At 37.5% G+C, this 22,430-nt stretch overlaps 1 pseudogene; it reads right to left on the bottom strand.

Annotated features, from left to right (window-relative positions):
- Positions 1-321: 321 nt before the first annotated feature.
- LOC131078242 (serine carboxypeptidase-like 32) lies at positions 322-15,559 on the bottom strand (annotated as a pseudogene).
- Positions 15,560-22,430: the final 6,871 nt, after the last annotated feature.

Consider the following 22,430-nt stretch of genomic DNA (forward strand, 5'->3'; position numbering starts at 1 on the left):
TTCATAATCATTTTATTATTATAACTTAATTCACACTCACCTGATTACATGGGATTGTGTGTAGTCCAAAATCAGATGACCCATTTCAATAAAACCATTAAATGCAATGAATGGTTAAGGTGCAAATAGCAGGGGCAGTATACATCAGCATTCTTCTTATATGATATTTTAGCCTTGACTGGCCAAGTCTTAACAGTAATATTCAAATTGACCCGGCCTTGGAAAATGCTCCCACCCGTCACCTGATGTATCCCAATTTCTATATTTCTTTACACAGAATATGTTTCTAGAGGAAAATTAATAAATTAATTCAAAGGGCAGTCACTGTCTTCGATTGGGCAGAGCTGTCCCTGAAAGAAATGAGCTGAAGAAAGCCAAGGCTTCTCCTCGTTTAAAAAGTGGCACTGCATGCCCAGCACCCCTAAACGTGGCAAATGTCAAACCCTCATATTCTTGAATCCACCCACTTACCTGTAATCATCCACGGAGATTTTTGAAATTCATTTTGAAAGTAAAAGCTTGTAGAAAACTGTATAATCTAATAATACCAAAGTTTTAGATCATTTGTATTGTTAAATTTCCATCATTTCAAATGGATTAAATTGATGTTAAAATTGCATTTATTTCAATGGATTCATGGATGGTATTTGAATTACTTTCTAAATTGATTCAATTGTTTTTCCAGTTAGATGTGATAATTGAATTAATTACTCACCCACCATAATGATACCTTGGCCCCAAGATTGCATTTGTCTAAATGAATTCAATTGTCTTTCAGTCAGGTATAATAATTGAATTAGTTTCTCACCTGCCCACGATGATACCATGGCCGCCAAGGACCTATTTTGGGAAGTTGCAGAGAATTTAGACTATATCTTGTTGATAGTACTGGAACCCGCCCATCAGTGTCTCCACTGTTAAATACATTATTTGTAAAAGATTGTAAATGTAATGCATCGTTACGTCACTTCTTATAAATAAATACATAGAGAAAGACTTGACTTATATCGATGGAAATCACCTGTAAACCCATATCCGGAGACCCCCCTCTATAAGCTTAATATAGGCCGGCAATACAGATGCTCGAGAGTCTGTCCACTCATTGAAGATATCATTGCTGCATTTTGGAAAAGTCATTATTTTAGTTAAGATAATGATTTCAATTATAAAAGAACCAATGTGTTTTTATTAAGAGTAGAAATATGTGTGGTTGCCACCGTTGAGAGAAAATCTTACTTGCATATACTCCAATTTGTAAGGTGTGAGCCATTGATGACATGAAGAGCTTTCTGAACATCATATCTGTTGTAATACACTCTGGCATAGTCATCAAGACAGGGATCATATCCACCAACCATCTTCCTCATCATCTGCATAAAGAATTGAAAAATGTATAACAATAGTGGTCATGAGGATTTTAAGTTCTTCTGAAAAGGAATGCAAGTTTTAGTTTAGATTATCTTGAAAATTAAACTCTCAGAGTTTTCCAAAAAGCTTTACTCATTATGTGATTAGATCATGATTGGAAAAAAGAATACCCACAGAAATGAGACATAATTGTACCTTGTTAGTTGAATACTTGAATTGGTTCTCCCCATGTTTTGCATTTTTTGTTCTGTTTCTGTGAATGCATTTAGGAGTGTAGAGACTATACATGTCTATCTCATTGTATTGAGATAGAACTTCATCTACTGCATTTTTACAGTTAAGGTTGTCCCATTTATTGTCAGAATCAAAATCACAGTTCTCTACGATGATTCTGTGGGTTTCATCTGATACAACTGCATGGCTCCATGCATAATCCATTTGACCTCGCCAATCATTACCATCATGTGTTTCAGGGTTCCCCACCTGAATTGAGTAGTGTATACTTCAACATGAATCATGAGAAAAAGTTTCGAATGAGAACTCAACTCAGGGAATGGCACTGCTTACCATGAAACCTTTGAGATTTATATAATGACTCTTGGAGGAGATTTTATTCTCATCATATATGAGTTCTGCAAGCTCAGGAACATATTTCCCTGGTAAAACAAGCACAATTGAATATATCAATTTACAACAGAGATGGATTTACTTGGGTAGTATATAGAATAATAAATTAGACACCACACCTGCATAGCTTTCCCCTGCGATGTAGAACTCGTGTGTTCTATACTGGGGGTAAATTCTAAACCAGTTTTGGAGGAACATATATGAATCCTCGGCTGGGGAAATGAATTACCTTCAACCTTCAAATTAGTTTCATATCGGAATTTCAATATAAAATCTTTAAGCAAATACGAATTATCTAAGAGCTATGAAGTAGAAGAAAAACTTAAGATTCTTACCAGTGATGTTATCTCCTAAAATATTGTAGTCAGATGATTTATTAGAGTAGGAAAATCCCACCCCCACTGGAGACTCCAAAAATAATAAATTGGCTTCTGATCATCAAGCCATAGAATTGTGAGTGAATTTGCACATGTATTTATAATCAATTCAATCCATAAGCAAACTATACCCAAAAGATACCTTTGTTCCATGAGTACTCATTGAAAGAAAGAGTCTTTCCATCTGCATTTATGATGAAAGGTCCAATCTCTTGTGTTGCTCCATAACCCACAGATGAACACCCTGGACCTGTTGAATGAATTCCATTGTTACATTACTGCAATAAATCACACACATAGGAGCATCCAATATAAAAATCCATAGGCTACCACCTCCATTAAGCCATAGGACCAAAGGCTTTTTCTGTTTGTGAGTAGCAGCCTCAAAAAACCAATAGAAGAGAGCTCTTCCATTTTCTTCGTTCACAGTCACATACCCAGAATAGTGATTAAACCCTACTTTAGGCTGCCCGGGCAAATGGGTTACCAAATTTGGATTCTTCTCACTTTTCAATGTTTTTCCACCGTATATACACTCTGCATCAATAATCATAGTCATACAAGAAATTGAAAAAACCCAAAATGGCAGGGAATGAATCATTGTTTTTCCTAGCTTGAATGCCCTTTTCTGATCTTAAATCTTTGCCATTTTTTCAAGTACTAACCGTGACCTTTATATAGCTGTAAGAAGCATTAGGGTTTCTAGATTGTAGCTTAAAGCCGGCGTTTGGGTTGGACTTTCCTTTTTTCCTTTCTTTCCCTTCTTTTATGGAAACAACTGGGTTGCTCTTTGAACAAGCAAAAGTAAAGATTTCGAAATATTAGAATTTAGTATAAATATTCCAAACATAATTAAGCTTTGAGGTATTTATTATATTAGACACTTTATAATGAGAATGAGATGTGAACCATTATATCTTTTACTTAAAATTCCAACTATAATTGTTTTTTTGGAAAAACACATTTAAAATATTTATATTAATATTTAATAACTGTACAATTAAATTAAATATATAATTTATCATAATTTTCTTCCTAACAGACTTTTTTTTTAATTAAAATCATATTTTAAATGTGGGCATGAAATTTATAAAGCAAAGTCTGTGGGAAAACCATTGGTTGTTAAACCACATCCATCATCCTTGAGCGAGTCAGACGCTTTGTATGCTTAAAAACTTCTCTTCAACAGACAGTTTGTAGAATTAAAATTAAAACACATCACCCTTCTTATTAGTTCTAGAACTAATAGAAAAAAACATATTTTTTAAACGTTTTCTGCAGGCAAGAGTTATCTAATACATCTCAAATTACTAGAAAATCAAAGACTTCTAGAACTCGGCCGACTTGACAGTTGAGCTGACTTAAGGGTGGGCCCATTAGGGTTGAAGATTCTAGTTGGTTCTGTAGATTTTTATCACGTTGTGAATGCATTTATTGTCTTGTTTATCTCTTTGTTGAGTAAACGTCACTGAATCTCAATTTTCTTGCTTAATCTCTTTGTTGAGTAAACAAGTTTTCAGAGAAGATAATTTCAATTTGCTGGTAGATTTTGATCACGTTGTGCATTCGTAAAGTAATGCAGACCAACCTGTTAGAATCAACGTGAACGTCACAGAATCTCAATTATCTTGCTTTTCTCTCAATGCAAGATAATTGTTATCCAAGCACACAGTATTTTAATTTGGGTATCTAATTAACAGAAGATTGTTTGCAAACATATGATTTTCTAGTTGGTTTTAATCATATAAGTTTGGTTTGGTTCAGTCTTTGATTTATTATTAGGAATGATGGATCATAGAGGTTGATAGGAACTGTTGCACAATCAAAAGAAAAATTATATATAATAAAAGATCATTTTATCAATATTTACAAAGATTATTTTAAATAATTTGATAGACATGAAAACTTATTTAATTCTGATAAAACAACATAAATTTCATGTTCACAAATAAATACTTCATTGAACATATGTTCATAATAATTGCAAAGGGTTTTGAGAAGTGAGATTTTGCCACAACCTCAGTTCAGAGCATTGGTGGCTTATCAAGCGTGAATTCTTTCACATATGGCATCATAGTAGTATGACGTGGAATGTTTAATGAGCCTCAAAAGGACTCAATAAGAATGGAGATAACAGAGTTGCTCCAGCTACAACAGATTGTATCCAACATAATAATTGGATGCTTACTGATACAATCAGATTGCACAATCTGCAAATAATATGATACCAGCTTTAAATTATGCCTTCAACTTACATAAACATATGTTTAGAAAAGCTATTATGAATTTGACGCCCACTGATAAGGATTTAGTTTAATAAATTTATACAATGGATATTGTTCTGATAATAATTTACAACAGGTTGTTTCACTCTCATTGAGGTTCTCAGCTTTTATCCAAGCAAACTGAAAGATATACTGTGATCAGACTTTAGCTCAATCTATTTGTTTTTTTGTTTTTTGTTTTTGATATAATTTGGTATTTAATTATTTCGCTTTAGGAAATTACTATCATTTAAGTTAAGGATCTTATTCTAAAAGATCCATTTATTGAAGATCCTAGTCATCTATTTAGGAAATCACTACCATCTCAGTTAAGGATCTCATCCTAAAAGATCCATCTATTTAGGAAACCACAACCATCCTAGTTAAGGATCTAATCCCAAAAGATCCATCTATTCAAGAAACCGCTACCATCCCTAGCATCCTAGTCATTTGTTCAGGAAACTGCTACCATCCCAGTTAAGGATCTCAACAATCTCCCCATCGGCGTTGCCTAATGGAATTTGAACTTACAATCCTACTCTAATTCCACTTATAAGGAGTTGAGTTGGTTGTTTTTCCCAAAAGATGCATCCGTTTAGAAAACCGCTACTGTCGTAGTTAAGGATCTCATAGGAGATTGTTAAACCATTTTACAAATCATGAGGCGATATAATGAAAAACATACCAACATTTAAGCTAATAGTAGATTGTAGTAGAAAAAGATTATGCAACCATGACCAACGAACAAAATATCTTTTACAAATTCCATCTCTTTTCTTTTGTTTAAAATGATGCATAAAAAATATATTAATAGTAGCTTACATATGTTCATTTAAGATTATATGGAAATATACAATTAAGGAGGTGTAGTAGGTACAAAAAACATTTAAATTTTCATTGATATTGAACGACCATAATTTGGAAGCTTTTTAGTTATTACTATCTATGCGATGATTTATTAAGATTTGTAGGAGTAGTGGTTCACAACAACTCATTTTATTATATTTAGATACTGTTTACAATGATGAAGTATTAGGACTTTCTTAATAAAGATTTGTAGGAGTAGTGGTTCACAATAACTCATTTTATTAGATTTAGATATTGTTTACAATGATGAAGTATTAGGACTTTCTTAATAAAACCTATTTTTATGTCACTCCTATGGACAAGAAACCATAAAGTAGGAAAAAATACTTAAACGCAAGAAATTAAATCTTTACTGTATATTCAATTGCACCTCCATTTTAACTAAATGGACAATTGCATCCAAGTAGAAATGCCTCAGAATAAGCTTCTCAATATGTCTTTTGTTGCATATTATGAGTGTGGACATGCTCAAGGTTTGGATGATCATTTGTCCTTTGTCCTTGACGTCAAAGGGGGGGGGGGGAGAAATATGGAACATCTAGTATAAGGTGTTTCGATCAATGTCAAAGGGGGAGATTATTGCATATTATTGTTATTGATGTCAACAAATGGTTGCTTGTTGGGCATTGATGTTAGCAAAGGTGAACATAGTGAGTATCATAATGACCTATTAAGATGAGGACCAAAAGCGTTAAGATAAAGATCAAAATCATTAAGATGAGGCTCAAAAGATTTAAGATGAGGATTAGACTTATTAAGATGAGGATCAAATTTTTAAGATGAGGATTATGCATATTAAGATGTGGATTAGAAGCATTGAGATGTGGATTAGAAGTATTAAGATGAGGATTAGAAGCAATAAGATGAAAATTATAAGTATTAAGATCAGAAGCATTAAGATGAGGATTATAAGTATGATAATGAAATAGATATTATGCTTACATATTGTAATTTTTTTTTTTCTCTTCCTACTCCTAGGTGAAGAATGATGTTACCAAGAAGCTCTAGTCTCATCTTATAGCTGAAAGAATGAGACTGCACGAAGTTGTAGTTGTACTAGAAACTATTTGGGAGAATGCTCTGCATTTCTCCACTATTGAAGATATGGACTTGCGGTTTGGAAATTAACTTTCATGTGTTGTGAACAGTGTATCTTTTCCTTTTTAGGACACAAATATTTTTGTAAACGTGTCTAGTAATTATAGTATATAGACAATTTTGGTGTATGTCAGAATCTATTTGGAAATTGCTCCATATTCATATTTTTTCTCCCGTGGATTGATGGGTATGCTTATATTGTCTAGGAAATGTCTTAGCTTAAGTTTCAAGTGTTTAAGGGTACCAAAGTTATGATTGTCAACATTCTATATCAAGATTGTGTTTTTTGGCCTGCCAAGAATGAAGAATTGTGTTTCTGCTTGCTTCTATTAGTCTAATTTGTCATGAGGATATGAAAGGAATGCATGAGAATACGAGTGAATGTTCATGGAACGACTCTATATGATCTGCATAATTTAGTCTGCATACCAAATTATGATCTCTTTAGGGTCAACTAGGTAGAATGCTACACATTTTATCTACATGTTCCCTTGTTGCCGACTTGGAGTGATCTGTGTTGATGCTTAGATGAATGCACCTTCCTAGAAATGTGTGTCAAATATGTTTTGTTCTTGTTTATCTTTTGGATAGGGTTGCAGTGGGTTTCTTTACCCCACAAAGCTATTCTGACAAACCTAATTTACATTTGATGATTTTCATTTCTAGCTAACTTGGAGAAGGGTTATTAAAGGTTGTAGATCATATATATTTAAGATCATTTGCTGGAGAGAGGTGTAGATGTGAGAATTCAAGATGGATTATCAATGACATGTTGGAGGCAGTGAGCTAAAGGCTACAATATTTTTAGAAGTGACTTCAGTTTGTTGGAGGCAATGAGCCAAAGGTAACTAATGTGTCAATTAGAGGTGTTGTGATGAGATTTAATCAATTATTCATGATATTTTGAGGTTGTAGCCTCTTCTATAAATGTTATGACATTTAGGGAGTAGTGAACCTCCTTTGGTTGTAGCCATTAAATATTGTATCAAGGAGTTGTAGCTTTCTTGGGTTGAAGCCCTGAAGCCCTAGGAAAAAGTTGTATTATTGATTCTATTTATGCTATGGGCTTTTCCACGTAAATATGGTTCTCTCTTGTGCACTTGTGTTGATTATTTTATCTTTCATTGGTGTTGACTAGTTTAAAGGTTTGATCCAAAAGTTAGTGCAAAAAAGTTTTTTTTAAAGGGATACTAATTCACACCTCCCTTGTTCAACAGAGTTAGAGATATATTAGAAAATTTGTTCTATTAGAAAGTCATTATAAATCGTCATCCTATGTAGCATCTAAATCCAATCAAATTGGTTGTTATGAGCAAGTGCTCACAAAATATGAGTAGATAAAAATTAACTTAAAACCATACAATTAAATCCTTGTAAATCTAGTGGTGAAGCACGAGGTCACAAGGTATAGTCTTCCCTTAGTCCACATGGTACCAGAGGACGTGTCGTGCCAGCGTCACCAGTCACATTAAAAAGTTTACCCGATGCACTGTAGTTTATAGGGAGGCGCTATACCCAATTTCTGTAGTCTAAAAAATAAAATCCTTGTAAATATTCACATGGATAGTAGTAACTAAAATTTTTGGAGTTCATCATCCACGAAAAACTTAAATTTGTTTAGTACCTTCTACACCTTCTTTAGTGTATATTTCTATGTAATTTTAGATGATCATCTACAAGAAACTGTCAAATATATTTGTTATGCATTCAAAACAATAAAAAAGAAAAGGAAATTATGTAAATTGTCTATTAATCTTTGAATTTCTATTGTCCACATTTTTTACTTTCACAAATTTTAAAAAATCCATGTTCATTAATGAATGTATCATCATGTTGTTTCCTTGTATGTTATTATGATCCTCTAAGTCACATGTGGCATCTTTTGATCACCTTATCTTGGGCAATTGAAGATATTGATGTCTACGTTATTCAATTTCATGGGTAAATATTCTTAATCATTTTGTAATGTCAACCTTTTTATCAAATTGAAGCTATTAATTGTGATCATAATTACAAGTGATTTATAATCAAGTTCAAACTAATCAAAATATCACAAGTTCGTCTAAGTCTATGAATTTTCTTGTCAACATGATAATTCATGTAAAATGATTAAAAAATCTTAGTGTCAAAAAAATACTTTGAGTTGTCAGTTTAACAAAGACCCAAGATTGTTTGAAAAGTTATCAAAAAATTTGTATATGATATTCAAAATGTGGACATGATTGTCATTGGCTTCAATATAAAATTAATCCAAGTGCAATTATAATTGTTACACAAATTTACTTTATAATCATTTTATATTTGACACATGATCACAATTTAATCTTAGAATGCAACTTTATTTTATTTATCAAATTAAAATTATATGATTAATTAAAGCATGTAATTAGTATAATCCAAAAATTTAAAAAATTACAATTAGAAATAAAATAATTATAATCAAGAAAGGAAAAAGATTAAATGCACAAACATATTTACTTTAATTTAATTAAAAAGATGAAAATGTATTTGTTCTTTCAAATTTGATTTATTCCTATCATAAAATACATTACATTCAAGCCTTAGAGTTCAATATATTAAAAGAAAGGTCACAAGTTCAAATCATACAGGGGGTAGGATATGTACACTTCTATTTGAAGCATAGGTATGTGCTTCTTGCATTCTGGAAGTATGAGCAGTCCCACACATTGCAAGCCATATATAGACCCAAAAATAGATTGCTTGATATAGTGGATTATAAAATAAAATTAATTAGTTAAAATTGAAAGTCTTTTACTATAATAGAACATAATGAAATAGGAGAAAGGGGATTTCATTGGCATCTAACCTATATGATTGGAAAGAACAGAGTTGTACATTATCATGATTCAAATATAGATAGTTATTAGTATTGTCTCTAACATTTTATTTCTTGTCAAAAGGCACTTGATTTAATTGACAAAGTCTATGTTGTAGACAGTTAGATGAGACTGAGTTCAAATCTTTCCCTTCCTCTCTATTTATGAAAGGAGGCCATCTCCATCTCCATCTCCACCTCCACCTCCATCACCATCACCATCACCATCGCCATTGCCATGGCCATCTTCATCTTCATCTTCAACTCTATACGCTCTCACAAGTGTACCGCGAGATCAGTGTCTCAATGAGATCCCATCTCATAAAATACAACATGATTGCAGGCAGCCCCACCAGAAAGACTTGTTGAAAATATTTTAAAACCCTAAGCAAAGGCTGGAAAGATGTGTTCCATTCATATTCACCAACATCCTTCCTCTCTATGCTAGTAGAGGTGCATATGCGACATGAAATTTTAAAATATGAAATACAGAAGTTGTTAAGCATTTTTCTTTAAAATATTGTTGATCCCTCAAGGAAAATTGTAGATGATGCATTCATTGCAAATGCTTGAGACATTGTCTATTAGAGAATGCCCTGAATATTGTGAAGGTGTCCATCGTTATAGGGCATCAGTTGTAGGCAGTCTTTCAATATCCATTTGTTAGACACAATGCACCATTGAGAGGGGGGTGAATATGTGGTTCTCAAACTTTTTCCCTTTATCTGACTTCTGTGAGTATACCGGTTAATAGATTCTAACTCAATGAAGACTTTATCGGTTAGTGAGGAGACTAGACACAAATGCATTCACATAAAGGGACACCACATAACACCAATATGTACGAGGAAAACCCAAGATGGGAAAAACCTCTGTGAGCAATGCTGCTGGAGTCTACTACTCCAATCCAACCTCATAATGAAACTCTGTTACAATGTTTAGGGCACCAACCCAAGGAGCTACAACCCCTGACTTATTTATGGGCTACAACCCAAAGGAGCTACAACCCCTGCACTGAGCTACAACTCAGTGATCACAATGATACCATCAAATACAAAAGTAGTCATACTGTTACAAGTGATTCTTGTAACCATTTCATATACCTTACTCTGCCTCTGAGACACCTTCTCTGCTACGCCGGTGCACCTCTCTCTCTGCTATTGTATTGCTGGTAAACTCTACCGGTTCACCTTTCCTCTATTCTTCTCTACTAGATCTCCTCCTCACTTCTCTTCTCTTTACTAGTACTAAACTCTGCCGGTTCTATGTCTGCCTTCTCTGCAGCTCCCTTCACTTCTCCTCTGTCGGTATGGACACTACTGGTTGAACACTTCAACCAGATTCTCCCTCACTCTCAGTCTCTTCTCAGATACTCATTGAGCACTTCACTGATTTTATCTCACATGCAGAAGTAACACTCAATCACTTCACATTAGCACTATCAATATCTGTGGCTTGCATATATATAGCCCGGTCTTGCTGCCAAAAGCTAATTCAAATCACAGGTAGTTTGGGTTTTCTCCACTAATCATGAGACACATCGAATCTAATCGAATCTGATCAAATCACAAATCAGAGATGACTGCCAGCACATATCCACCATTTTTCGTGCCTTCTAGAACACGCCTTCCTATTTCAGCAACCTACAATCAATCTGTCGGCACACCCCTTGGTCAATCACCATTAATGGCATGATGGATTGCCTCAACAACTCCGATCTACATCCAAGCAATCTGCATCAATCAGTGCATGCCACAGATATGGTCAGATCTGTTCTATCTCGAGCCATAACCCCTTTGCAATCATTCCTCGAGCTTCACAATCACCATTAATGCTGGACCAACTTCCAACTACCTCATCGACACTTTGCACCGACCTGTAAAAGTTTGCCACTTCACCTCTACGTGGGATTACTATCGGTATCCACCTTGGCACACTGTTCTATCGGTTAATCTTAGTCACTGACCACCCACATAACCGGTACACACATACCAATCCACTGACCCTACTGACACAAATCACCTTGCCAGTTGTCCTTCCTGCCATCTCCTTTTCTATTCTCCTAGTGTAACCCTTATGTTTGTACATAACTGCTCAACTGGTGAAACACCTCTGTGAGTATGTTCACTTACCCGCACCATAGAAACTACGACAACTCTCCTTATCCTTCAGTTTGCTGCACTCCTCTTTATCAGGTGAGAACCTTATCTTCCTTGTCTCTTCTCTGATGTTTCACCGGTTGACATAACATGTCAACTATCACCAATGCAGATTCTGGTAGATGTGTCTGTCGGTGGACAACATACTTTCCTTCTTGCCGGTGAGACACAATGATGACACAAATTCATCACACTCCAACTATTCTGTATCAACCTTCCTTCAACATCCTGACATCACCTTGTATATTCTTGCAGACTCACTAGCATCCTTCTTCATCAAACCAGTTCTCCTCTTAACTAGTTTGTCAAGATGACAAACACACCATCTTAACTCATTCTTCCTTCACTGTCTCGGTAGAACACCTTGTTTTCACTTGCTTATCTAGTGTGCATTTCTGATCTCATGGTTTGGAGGCTTCCTCATCTTCCACTTGTACATACGGTCTCTGCATTCAATCACCTTTCTATCTCAGGGAATCATTCTGCCGGTAAAAGTGTGACATTATCGAAGAGAGGATACATCTTCAACATGACATATGTACAAGTGGTTTTCCATATGCCATCCTGCACACAGAGGCAACATACTCTGTCAACCTATCACCTAGCCTGTGACAACTTCTTCATTCAGTTGGAGTCTTGATAGTTAACCTTACACTAGCAATCTGGTGGCCTGCTCATACTTCACCTCTAGTGTTGATGTGATCCAAATAACATTCCACCACTTCAACACAATCAATGCCCATCATGTAGTCTCTTCATTTCGATTGTATGCAACACCATATCAACAACCCTTTTACAGAGTGGTCACTTTATTGCACCTCTAGCATACCAATACACACCAGTTCTTCCTTCTGCATGAAGATGGTCACCTGGTTGTCACCACTGACAACACATCAATTCTTCTCCCATACCGGTCCATCTTCTATTCCAGTTGACATCAAACTCTTATGCCAACAACCTCTTGTTCAATAGTTGACATCAATGTCAGTGATATCGGTAACATCCTATACCAGTTGACATCAATGACAACACAATGCCAACAATCTCCCCCTTTGGCATTGATGTCAACACATGTAGTATCCAATACACTATGATAACTTTCTCCCCCTTTGACAACAATGGCAAAGGACACTGTTAGGAATCTTTCTCTCCCTTTTTACCAGGTGCATCTTCCCCTATGAAGATTTTGCACAACATCATCTCAATCATCAACACTTGAGATGGAAAGATCAGGTACCAAAAAAACCATAAGAGCATACATCGGTCTCTCTCCTTCTTTCATTCAGAACCCGTTGAGGAATGAATTTCTTCTCTTGTGCATGTGGTCCTACCGGTTTGCCATACTTCTCTTACTTTCAACTGATGACCCATAGTCTGATGAACAATTTATTTTTTTGTTCAGATTCTCTCCTGGGCAGATGGATTGTGAGTTTGATAGACAAATTGAATACTAAAAATTCTAAAAACATAATCATACCCGTATTATTAAGCATTTGCTTGATTTGCTTCTGTGTTCAGTATATCTGATATCAATATGAAAATATGGCTCTGAACTCCCCCTGAAACACAGATCTCTGGTCTTCATTTTTCATCTGCTAGATCCTAAATGGGTAGCCCAAAAATAGAACTTTGTACTAGTGGAAGTGAGCATATACAAATGCTGATAGTCTTTCACTTCCAAGACATCCATCACACCTATGACATCCACCATCATGACCATAATGCCAACTGCAAGTCCCATATCTAACCGATTGACTCGCAAAGATTACTGCAAATATGGTCAACTACTAGACCACCTCTTGTCATTCAGGTCCTTTTCAATATCACCTAAGGCATAATTTCATCCATCCAGGCTACTGGAGTTACTGCAATGATCCCTCAACTCATTGAATTACATAACCTGCAACACAGATCAATATCTGTGTTGGTAACATGTTGCTCATACTAGTGTCCCATGCCGGTCTCTTATCTCAACTGGGACACTTTACTCTTAACCTCTATCTCCCGGTCTCAGTTACCTCTACTACCATTCATTTCACCTATAGCAGTAAACCATATTCTATGTGTAGTCAAGGTGGTAAATACACACATACTGCCATCTCATTTCTTTCTCTTACCGACAACAACTTGTTCATCTCCTTGTCCACTTTCAACCAAGGGGTGAATGATCTGGTCAATATGTAACTCCCCTTGAGTCCTGCATCTCCTTTAATCCATAGGAGATATCACTTGTGCATTGAATGCACAATGTCGGTCCATGCTCTTATCTTCCGGCTTCTTCCTCCATGTCTTCTTGATTTCTTTCCTTTCCACATCTGCAGTTTGGGGAGCATGGTTGACCTTCTTCTCCTCATTGGTCCTCTCTCTGTAGATAGTGCTATAGTAGTATACAACATCCATGCCAATCTCATGATTGGGGAAATTTTTAACATACTAGTTTTCTCTTCCTTTTCTGATCATGCCACTTTGGCTGGTTACCATTTTCCTTGAATTCCTTGATTGTGCAGGATCATTTCTCCTCTCGTTCCAAGTAGGTCTATACTGCTCATATCCCCTATAACTGCTCTCATACTGAGCATGATTGATCCTCCAGTTTCCATAGGAATGCACATTCTTCTTCTTGCATTCATAACATCTATGTCCTAATCCATTGCAGTTATAACACATAATGTTTACATTTTTAGGAGCAGTGCATGGATTCTTGTTAGCGTAATCGGGAAAGGGAACATGCATGTTTCTACTATGTGAAACATTCAGCTTATATGCATTAACTCTATAGCCATCTGATTTATTATACCTAGGAAGCACACTTTGTCTATTCGTAGACCTCATTTTACATTATTTTGCCCTATGGCCATAATCTTTACATATAAAATAATAACCGGAGAAAGAAGGCTTATTGCTTTCAAATTTATTTTGCCAAACATGAGGTGATCTTACCAGTTCGGCATCACCATTTCTACTTCTCTGGGAATGGATCCAAGGTTATCCATTCTCTACAGGTCTTCCATCAGATCCCTCCTCCTTCCATACTTGACATGATGTGTGGCCAGCAACATCTCCTTGTCTTCTACTAGTGAAAGGCCTTCCAGGCCACCTTCTCATGTTCTTTCTTTCAGTGAAGCTATCTTCTCCTATTTTCCCTTTTCCTTTCAGATCTGCATTGTTCCTCCATGCAACACCATTCTTCATCCTCAGCTTCATATCCTCACCGGTTGTAGTCAGATCTATCCTTTTCTTTGGAGCATTTCTGATAGTGAAGGTTTGATCCTTTCCATTTCCATTTGAGGAGACAAATTGAATATCTTTGTGGGAGGTCTCCTTGTTTGTAGAGCATTCACCAACAACACATCCTAATCCTCTAGTATCCTTGGAATGTTTTTGCTGATTCAACATTTTGTCCAAGACATCAGTGCTACCATCATACAGATTTCTTACCTTGAGTTTATTTTTGCAATTCTCAAGGTCTTTCCTCAGATTCCCCATTTCCTCTTTCAACTTCTGACACTCTTTGTCCTTTGTTTCCACTTCTAGTTGGAGATCCTCACATCTTCTCTCATTATAATCAAACACCGATTTCAACTCACTAGTCAATCCTTTTGCCTCTTCAAGTTGAGATGTCAATATGAAGATATTGTTATTTGATTCTTCAAGGCATATTCTCAATCGGCTGCATTCATCATGAACTGAATCTTTGTAATTTTTAAAATCCTTTCTAACACTTTGCAGCTCATCTAGTGCACTTACTAGTTCACTTTCAAGATCTACTTTGGCTTCATCTTCATCATCACTCCCAAAAACATCTTGCCGATGGGATCTGTCTGCCTTGTCACACTCTGATGTGTGCACTTCACTTTCTGTCTCTTGTGCCATGAAGAGATGAGTTTCCTCTTCATCAAAACTGCAGCAGCTGACCGATCTGCTATCAACACTTCCACATGTGTCTACTTTGTTGTTCTTCATGCTTCCACAATCCAATTCAGTAGTGCATGGCTCATTTTCATAAAGCTTCTTCAGTCTATCCCATAGACTTTTTGTCGATCTGCACTTATCCACCTATGAGGGAACATCACTAGTGAGCCCACTGAATATAGCCTTCATGGATTCTTCTTTGCACATGCATCTTCTTTCTTCTTCAGAGCCGGTGGGAGGATAGACATTCCTAGGGAGACCATTAACAACTGCCATCCAGACATCATAACCTAGGGAGGACAGGTAGACTTCCATTCTACAACTCCAAATAAAATAGTTTGATCCATTAAACATTGGAGCAGGGATTGACATTAAACATACCATTGTGTCCTTAAGCTAGAATCTATCCAAGCGAGAGAAAGCTTGATAAACAAGGTACCTAGGCTCCGATACCAATTGTTAGACACAATGCACCACTGAGAGGGGGGGTGAATCAGTGGTTCTCAAACTTTTTCCCTTTATCTGACTTATGTGAGTATACCGGTTAATAGATTCTAACTCAATGCAGACTTTACCGGTTAGTGAGGAGACTAGATACAAATGCATTCACATAAAGGGACATCACATAACACCAATATGTGTGAGGAAAACCCAAGATGGGAAAAACCTCGGTGAACAATGCTTCTAGAGTCTACTGCTCCAATCCAGCCTCACAATGAAACTTTGTTACAATGTTTAGGACACCAACCCAAGGAGCTACAACCCAAAGGAGCTACAACCCCTACTAGTTTATGAGCTACAGCCCCTGCACTGAGCTACAACTCAGTGATCACAATGATAACATCAAATACAAAATTAGTCATACTGTTACAAGTGAATCTTGTAACCATTTCATATACCTTTCTTTGTCGGTAAGACACCTTATCTGCTACACCGGTGCACCTCTCTCTTTGCTGCTGTATTTCCGGTAAACTCTACCTATTCACCTTTCCTCTATTTTGATCTACTGGATCTCCTCCTCACTACTCTGTCCTTTACCGGTACTAAAATCTATCGGTTCTATGTCTGCCTTCTCTACAACTCCCTTCACTTCTGCTCTTCCGGTATGGACACTATTGGTTTTGAAATACTACTGGTTGAACACTTCAACCCGATTCTCCCTCACTCTCAGTCTCTTCTCAGATACTCGTTGAGCACTTGACTGATTTTCTTTCACATGCAGAAGTAACACTCAATCACTTCGCAACAACACTACAATATCTTTGGCTTGCATATTTATAACCCAGTCTTCCCACCAAAGGCTAATTCAAATCACAGGCGGTTTGGGTTTTCTCCACTGATCACGAGACACATCAAATCCAATTGAATCTGATTGGATCATAAATCAGAGATGACTAGCAGCACATATCCACCATTTTCATGCCTTCCAGAACACGCCTTCCTATTTCAGCAACCTACAATCAATCTGTCGGCACACCCCTTGGTCAATCACCATTAATGGCATGATGGATTGCCTCAACAACTCCTATCTCATCCAGACAATCTGCATCGATCAATGCTTACCATGGATATGGTCAGATCCATTTCGTCTCGAGCTGCAACCCCTCTGCAATCATTCCTCGAGCTTCACAATCACCATTAATGCTGGACCAACTGCCAACTACCTCATTGACACTCTGCATCGACTTGTGCAAGTTCGCCACTTCACCATTATGTGGGATTACTGTCGGTATCCACCTTGCCCCATTTCTCTATTGGTTAAGCTTAGTCACTAACCACCCACATAACCGGTACACACATACCGGTCCACTGACCCTACCGACATAAATCACCTTGCCGGTTATCCTTCCTGCCATCTCCTTTTCTATCATCCCGGTGTAACCCTTATGTCTGTACATCACCGCTCTACAGGAAAAACACCTATGTGAGTATGTTCACTTATCGACACCATAGAAACTCCAACAACTCTCCTTATCCTTTGGTTTGCTGCACTCCTCTTTATCAGGTGAGAACCTTATCTTCCTTGTCTCTTCTCTGATGTTTCACTAGTTTACATAACATGTCAACTATCACCAATGCAGATTCTGGTAGATGTGTTTGCTGGTGGACAACATACTTTCCTTCTTGCCGGTGAGACGCACTGATGACACCAAGTCATCACACTCCAATTGTTCTGCATCAACCTTCCTTTAGCATCCCGACATCACCTTGTATATTCCTGCAGACTCACTAGCATCCTTCTTCATAAAATCGATTCTCCTCTTAACTGGTTTGTCAAGATGACAAACACACCAGATCTTAGCTCCTTATTCTTTCTTCACTGTCCTGGTAGCACACCTTGTTTTCACTTGCTTATCCGACGTCATTTCTGATCTCATGCTCTGGAGGCTTCCTCATCTTCCACTTGTACATTCGGTCTCTACATTCAATCGCCTTTCTATCTCAGGGAATCATTATGCCAGTACAAGTGTAACATTGCTGAAGAGAGGATACATCTTCAACATGATATATGTACTAGTGGTTTTCCATATGTCATCTTGCACACAAAGGCAACATACTTTGTCAACCTAGCACCTAGTCTGTGACAACTTGTTCATTCGGTGGAAGTCTTGCTACTTAATATTACACTAGCAATCCGATGGCCTACTCATACTTCACCTCCGGTGTTGATGTGATCCAAATAACATTCCACCACTTCAGCACAATCAATGCCCATCATGTAGTCTCTTCATTTCGGTTATATGCAACACCATATCAACAACCCTTTTACAGAGTGATCAATTTACTGCACCTCTAGCATACCGGTACACATCGGGTCTTCCTTCTGCACGAAGATGGTCACCTGGTTGTCAACAATGACAACACATCAACTATTCTCCCATACCGGTCCATCTTCTATTCCAGTTGACATCAAAATCTAATGCCAATAGCTTCTTATTCACTAGTTGACATCAATGTCAGTGATATCAGTAACTGTTGGTGTAAATAATTATTCATCATGGATATTATTACACTTACTTAAGTTTACTTAGGAAATGCATTTCATAGTAGTTTGGGTATGAGACACTTAGGTGTTTGTGCCACATTGGGATAGTGTGTGTAGGAGAAATTCCACCTTTTATGGTGTTGATCTTGTTGTTACACTCCACTCTTGTTGTTACACTCCACATTCAGTGGGTGAGCCACCTCATGTGGACTATTATATTATTTATCCTACCTACCCACACCTATTTCCTACCTACCCTTGTTTCTTATTGAGCCACATGTCATGTTTGTGTGCTCACATATCTCTAGCCTTGCCTATATAAGCAAGCTCATCTACATTGTATGTAACTATTGAATTGTGATTATTGATCATTTTCTATTGATGAGAATACAGTTTATTCTTGTCCCATATTATGTCTCTATTTTGTACATTTCATTGAGCTCTTGATCTTGGCAAAATCACACATGGTATCAAAGCCATTGGGGCTTCATTGATTCATCTTGAAGAGGCATTATTGCGACGTCAAGAGGCAGATCTAAGGAGCAACATCTTTTGGAGGCATCCTAGACCAGGTCCGACCCCACCATTGCGTCCAGAAGGCCGTTTCCATGAATTTTGGTTATAAAGTCGGCCTATTTTGGTGAGAAAATTTTTTTCGCCAATTTTGCTATAATTGTACTGATTTTCAAATTTTTTTATTAATTTTTCAAAAAAAAAAAAATAAATTTCATTTTCTGAAAATATTTTTCAAAAATCAAAAATCAAAAAACAAAAATTCGAAAAATTTCGAAAAAAAAAAATCAAAAAAAATCAAAAAAAAAAAGGTGTTTTTGGGGGGTCTACAGACCCCCCCCGTGACCTGCCGTACTTGTAGGTCTGCGCCTGTCGTACCCGCAGATCGCCCTCGTTTCGCACGCCGCCGTCTCTGCCGTTCGCTGCCACACGTACCTGCTGGTCCCGTCCACCGACGCGCCACGTCCACGTCGTCGCCGCCGCCTCGTCGGCTCCTCCCGTCCTCGGTCTCTGCAAACATCACCGTCCGTCGCCCGCCGGTAGCTGCTGCCACGTCCTCCCACCTCCGCACGACGCTTCCGCCAGTGCCCAAATCCTTCGCCGCCGGCCCTTGGCTCCGACAACTCGCTTTGCCGGCGACCACCCAGACCGGAGGACCCGCGTCCGCCATGTGGCAGGCGGCCACTGGCCCGCAGGTTAAACTGCACCCTCCGTACGCTCAGTCATCCGCCACATCATCCGTACGGCCGCCACGCAAACGCCACGTGGCTCACCCAGTCAGCAGATCCGTACGGTACGATCTGCACAGTCACCTGCACAGTCATCTGCCACGTCAATTGTCCATACAGTACGGACGCCCAGTCAGCAGGGGGCGGAGTTTTTTGCGATGGTCATACAGCCGTCAAATTTAACACAGTGACTTGCTGACGTTAGCGCCACGTCAGCATTTTTCAAAAATTTGGCAGGCCCCTCTCATTTGCATTTTTTATTTTGCAGTTCAACTTCAAATGGCCATAACTTGCTCATTTTTGCTCCTTTTTGGGTGCAATTTTTTTTGAAATGGGCTAGAATTTCATGCTCTCCGTAGTGGTGAATTTTTTTTTTGATTTTGATGTATGGATTTTTCAAAAAATGCAGTTTTTGGTGACTGTACCTGAGTAATCCTAGTTTTTGCAACTTCAGAGGCTTTGTTTGGGGTCATACGACCTCCTTTTTAGGTGCCGTTTTGTTTGAAAGTGCATATTTTTTTGTCTACTTTCACATGATGTTATCAGATTGATGCCATTGTAAGTAGAAATTGTACTTTCAGATTTTGGCCATTCTTGGCTCTCTTGGTACTTTTATATTTGCTTGAATCTCAGTTAGATTCATTGTACTATTGATTGAAGTCTCTTGTATATCATTTGAGAAGTTGTAAAATTTGCATCATAAGTCCACTTTGCCTTGTTTTGCAAGTGGCTCATTGTAATCGCACTAAGTATAAAGTGCCAAAATCATCACTTTGGGGGGGGGGGGTACTTTGATTGAGTGAATTTGGGGGGGTGTCTCTTGTGCTTTTGTGCTCTTGTGTTCATTCCTTTTTGCTGCTATGGGTTCTTATAAGTTTCCTCTCTTAACTCCACATAATTATGCTACTTGGAAAATTGATGCATGGAGTAAACTTATGGAAAAATGACTCACTCATTACATTGATGGAACTATTGTAGCTCCCGCTGATCCTAAGGTTGATCCAGTTGGTCACTTAGATTGGCTCACTAAAAATATCATGGCAATTGGTACCTTAAGAAAGTATGTATCAAAGGATCTCATTTTTCATATTGAGAAATGTACTCTAATCAAGGATGCTTGGAAAAAGTTTCAAGACTTGTATGGTCAAGTTGATGAGATTAGGGGATATCAAATTGATAGTGATCTCACCTTGTTAGATCCCAAGAACTTTGATACTATACACGATTATGTCACTAAGGCAAATGAGTTGAGGGCACAACTCAAAGATTGTGGAATTGATAAAAAGGATACTCAATTGATATTCAATTTGATAGGCAAGCTTCCACAAGAATATGCAGCATTTGTTTCTAGTTTCCAAACCCATAGGATGACAATGGGTTCAAGCTACACAATGCCTACATTTGATGCTTTCAATGAAATGTTGATGATGGAACAAACTAAGTTGATAAGCATGGGCATTCTTAAGGCTTCTAAGTCTCAAGCATTAGTGGCAAATCAAGGGAACAAAGGAAATCAAGGAAAGGACAACTCAAACAAGAAGAAATGGCAATCAAAGCCTAAAGAAAAAGCACCATCTTCTCCACAACAAGGAGATTCATCCTCTTCCAAGAGAGATAATTCACCAAAGAGGGAGAGACCTACTTGTGCTTATTGTAAAAAGATTGGTCATGAGGAGCATCGTTGCCATTCTAAGAAGATTTATGAGCTCACAGACATCATCAAAAAGCATAACATTGATTTGCCTAAAGTCTACAAGAAGGATGATTCATCAACTTCCACTTCCTCACATTCAAAAGGAAAAGGGCAAGCATTCATGGCTTCTACAAGTGGAAAGACTCACTCTTTTGGGATAAGAAAAGGAAAAGCTCTATGTGCTACTATCAGTCATGATTCAGAGAGATGGCTTCTAGATTCAGGGGCTTCTCATCATATGGCATCTTCACAGTCTATGTTCTCTACATTTGAGCCTTGCACCATGCCACAGATTTTGATGGGCAATCATACATACATGGATGTGATTGGGAAAGGATCTATTGACATTGGGGTTAACTCCTTCAATGATGCGTTGTGTGTACCCCACTTGACAAACAATCTCCTTTCTATCTATCAAATCACACATGACGCAACTAAGAGAGTTGTGGAGTTCACACCTGACTCAGTTTTCATTAGAGACTTGGAGACTAGAGCTATCATTGCGACTGGGGTGGTTGATCATGCATCTCGGTTATACTCCTTTTTAGATTTTGTTGATGATGATGATTTCACATTTGATGATTCTACACATTATGATCACACTTCTTGTGATGGTTCAGATTTTGAGAACTTTGGACACTTGAACATGGGGATTCTCACATGTGACCCCATTCTTGAGTCTTGTATTTCATCTCCTCATATTGATATCACATCACCTATTGCACCTGATGATGCAGATAGTGCGACAGTTTTGCCTTCATGTGATTCAGTGCAGCAGGATATTCATTGTCTTCCAGCTTCAGATTCATGGGATGATTACTTGACAGATATTGCAGGTTTGTTTGTGGAATCCTACATTGCAGATTTGAGAGACATCATTGATGACATTCATCTTCTCTTTGATGAAGGTGATCCTTCTTCGATTGTTGCGAGGGAACACTCTTACCCTCTTGTTCATTCTCTACATGATCATTCTTTCGAGGTTGACATGATTGTGGATAC

The sequence above is a fragment of the Cryptomeria japonica genome, chromosome 7, assembly GCF_030272615.1.
Source record: "Cryptomeria japonica chromosome 7, Sugi_1.0, whole genome shotgun sequence".
NCBI classification, from domain to species: domain Eukaryota; kingdom Viridiplantae; phylum Streptophyta; class Pinopsida; order Cupressales; family Cupressaceae; genus Cryptomeria; species Cryptomeria japonica.